Here is a 3,857-nt window from a genome sequence, read left to right as displayed (position 1 = left end):
CTCCACCCAGACACACCTAGCTAGACACGGTCACTAAACTTATTGCCTGTTGAGGACTAGTGCCTACAGACTACTGAACAGAGCAGCAAAACATGAAGCCCCAGAAGTTACACCTACTCATCAGCCATTTAGAAGGAAAAAAAAAATTCTGAGGGGCACCTGGCAGAAGTGAGCAAGTTTTGGCAGCTGTGTGCACATGCAGAGCATGGGTTCTTGACGTGCTTTCCTCCTCCTGCTCGCCTCTTCCTCTTGGGATGCACTTACACCCCTTAGCCCTACAGAGAGACCAAAGGAGGAAGAGCGGCAGCATCATATGATGCAAGAGACTCGCTGGGCCCACAGAGGCCCCTGGCTAAACCACCATGTTCACACAAGCCAAGCATCGCCAGAGCGAGCCAAACACGAAGCCTCTGCTATTGCAGCTCTCAGTCCACAAAGCCTCTGCTACTGCAGCTCTCAGTCCACTCAGCACCTGTGCAGCACATGAGACTATTCAAGGTGTGTTAATGAGCTTTACAAAGCCTTTACAAGGGCAAGTTGCAGGACTTGTTTGCACATTCTTCATAGGAAGAGAGCAATCTGAGGGTAACCCAGCAGGTGAGTCTCACTCCAGCACCATACTTCCCACAGACAAGCAGTAGGGATACATAACACAGGACTGTTGAACTGAAATGGTTTCAGACAGAGTTTGAGAGGCTGTTCTGAGAAAGCCCTAAGTCAGTTGCTGCAGAGACCTAGTTGGAGGATGGGTGTGATGGGACTGGGGCATTCATGACTCCGTAGGTCCTGGCGCATTTCCTTGCTCCACCACAGAGACCCGGGGCAAGTTGTGCCAACCACCTCAGCTGCACAAGAAGGTATGTCTGTTGCAGAAGGGTAGTGTCAAGATAACCATCAACAGCCTAATTCCTCGCTATGCAGATAGTCAACATTCTGGAAATAGGCAGCTGTCCGGGGAGAGGAAGTCCTCTCTCTGGACAGCTGCCAAAGCGACTGTGCCACTGTAGGCGAGCACTGAGACTGCTCCAGAAGCAATTCTGTGCTTGGGCGGGCGGCGACGGAGGCAGCGCCGCCCCCGCGCGGCGCGGCGCGGCGCGGCAGCCTGGGGGCCGCGGGGCAGGCCGGCGAGCAGCCGGGGCGGCGGGAGGCGCCTGCCGGGCTGCGGGGCCGCGGGAGGCGGTGGCGGGGGCCGGGAGCGGCTCGGCGAGGCTTGTGGGGCCGCGGGGAGGGGGGGGGGGTGCGCTGGGGGGCGTCGGGGGCGAGAGCTGTGCCTGGAGCAGCGCCTGGCACTGGGTGACAGGACCTGTTGTCCCCGCGGGGGGTTCCAGCGGTGGCTGCTGGTGATGGCGATGCCGGTGCTTGGCTGGACGCCGGCACTGAGCCTCGCTGGAGGTGAGTCCTTGGGGGACCTTCCCTTCCCTGGCAAGACCAGAAGCATGCCTTTCCTGGTGCTGCGTTGCCCTGGCGCTGGCCGGGAGCTCTTGTGCCCATGCAGTGTGAATGATCCCCCTGAGCCTGTGCTGCTTCCAGTGCCTGCTGCCAACTGGGCTCGCATGATGGGGTTGAGTTTACAGCTTGTGTGAGCTCCGGGGCGTCCTTTCCCCCAGCAGCTCAAGATGCGTGTGATGTGCATGAGTGGAAGGGAGAGACAGGTGCTGTGGTGTAATTATATGTTCCCTATCATTTACCACCCTTCAAATCAGAAGAAGACTATAGAATTAGATAATGAGAACTGTTCCCATCTGTGTTTGGCTATAGATGTGGCTGAAGTTGGTAGATATCCAGCTTCTCAGCTGCATCCCGTTGCTGAGCCTCTGAGTCTTCCCGGGGGTATGTAGTCAGTTTTTACTTTCCTGAAAGAACAAGAACTTTCCTTGTGCTATTTTGTTCCCGTGAACTTGTGCTTCATACTTCCTCTGCAGGTTGTCCAAGCGCTTTACAGCCGTGGGCGAGTCCCAGGGGTAAGTTGTGAGCATTTCTTTCCTTTGAGAGCTCCCAGGTGCTGAGCCTCGCGGACAGGCTGGAGGTGAGTCCTCGGGGGACCTTCCCTTCCCTGGCAAGACCAGAAGCATGCCTTTCCTGGCGCTGTGTTGCCCTGGCGCTGGCCGGGGAGCTCTTTTGCCCGCGCAGTGTAAATGATCCTTCGTGTCCTCCGGTGCTAAGGGTTCCCCATTTGTAGAGTGCTGTCCGTTAGAGAGCTCCCTGCAAGAAGGTGCCGAGGGCCTGTGTGTTTGTCCTGGGGGTGCTTGGGGGCTCTGGGATCACGCCTTGACAGGGGATTTTGAAAGGTGCCAGGGGGCAGCCAGGAGGTCTCCCCAGTCCCTCTGCAGCTGGGGTCTCTCCACCTGCACGTGCACCCAAGTGCTGTCGTGTTCCCTTCTCTTCACTGCGCTTGACTTCTGCAGAAGGATGTTGCAGCCTGTAATGTCAGCTTGTCTGTGTTCCTGTAGGCAGTGGTCTTCCAGCTTCTCAGCTGAATCTGCTTTTTGAGCATCAGGGGGATGCCAGGGGTAAGTGGTCAAGGTTGATTCACTTCATGGAAGGAGCCTTTGCTTTTTGGTATTTTGTTCATGTGGCATTGGACTGACTGACTAAGTCCTGGGCCAATTCTTAGACACACAAAAGAGCAGAGGGGAATTTGGGAAGGCTTCCGAGATCTGCACTGGGAGCTTTGGCGCGCAGAGTGCTGTTGGCGAGCTGCTCTGACACTGTGCTGCTTCCAGTGCTTGCTGCAATGCGGTTGAGTTTACAGCTTGCGTGAACTCCAGGGCATCCTTTCCCCCAGCAGCTCTGTGCCTGCTTAGACTGGTACCCATACAGTGCATGTGCATGCACCCGGTGAGCGTCTGCAAGATGCTCGTGAGTGGAAGAGCATGACAAGGGCCTTGGGTGTAATTCTGTGTTCCTCGCCGTCATTCACTACCATTCAAATCTGTGTTTGGTTACAGATGTGGCCGACATAGATGGGCATGCAGCTTCTCAGCTGGATCCCCATTTTGAACCTCAAGATGGCCATGCACGTAAGTCACGAATATTTAGCTTCTTTGAGAGCTTCCATGTCACGGACAAAATATCAGCCAGGTACCTTGTCAGCTTTAGGTATCTAGAGCTCTATGTGTGTCCCTTTTTCCCCTTCCATGTGCTGCCATTGACTTGAAAAGCTGTGTCTCAAGCTCAAATGGAAGTGTTTATCATGTGTTTTGGATTACAGCTGTTCCCCTGCAGAGGGCTTATCCAGCTTCTCAGCTGGATGCTGTTGCTGAGCCTCCAGGCCTTCCCAGGGGTACGTAGTCAATTTTTACTTCCCTGAGAGAACAAGAACTTTCCTTGTGCTATTTCCCGTGTTCCTGTGAACTTGTACTTCATACTTCCTCTGCAGGTGGTCCAAGCACTTTACAGCCGCAGGGGAGTCCCAGGGATAAGTTGTGAGCATTTCTTTCCTTTGAGAGCTGCCAGGTGCCAGGCAAAAGGTCCTCTCTGCCCCTCCACAGCTTTGAGACTCGTGACCTACATATATGTCCCATCCTGGCCCCCTCCCCTTCCATTCGCTTCCATTTCACTTTCGAAAGCACTGAGGGGCCGTGTGTGTGTCCTGGGGGTGCTTGGGGGCTGCTGGGTTGCGCTGCAATGGAGGATTTTGGAGAGGCGCCAGGTCCCAGCCAACAAGTGCCCCTGGCCCTATTTCAGGTGGAAAAGCCTGAAACTACATGTGCGTCCCCCATTCCTGGCATGTCACTTCTGCAGAAGGATGTTGCAGCACGTAATGACAACTTGTCTTGTCTGTGTTTGCTCACAGGTGTTCCTGCAGGCAGGGGCCTTCCAGCTTCTCAGCTGAATCTGCTTTTTGAGCATCAGGG

At 55.1% G+C, this 3,857-nt stretch overlaps 1 long non-coding RNA gene across 1 annotated transcript; it reads left to right on the top strand.

The window, feature by feature from the left end:
• The first annotated feature begins 2,000 nt into the window (after nt 1-2,000).
• LOC135329990 (uncharacterized) lies at nt 2,001-3,857 on the top strand. Its single transcript, XR_010391705.1, has 4 exons — nt 2,001-2,510; nt 2,949-3,020; nt 3,212-3,283; nt 3,797-3,857. It is a non-coding gene; the product is annotated as an uncharacterized LOC135329990 (long non-coding RNA).

The sequence above is a fragment of the Dromaius novaehollandiae genome, chromosome 1, assembly GCF_036370855.1.
Source record: "Dromaius novaehollandiae isolate bDroNov1 chromosome 1, bDroNov1.hap1, whole genome shotgun sequence".
Classification (NCBI taxonomy): domain Eukaryota; kingdom Metazoa; phylum Chordata; class Aves; order Casuariiformes; family Dromaiidae; genus Dromaius; species Dromaius novaehollandiae.
The sequence above is the reverse complement of the archived record's forward strand: the minus strand, read 5'-3'. Positions and strand labels throughout refer to the sequence as shown.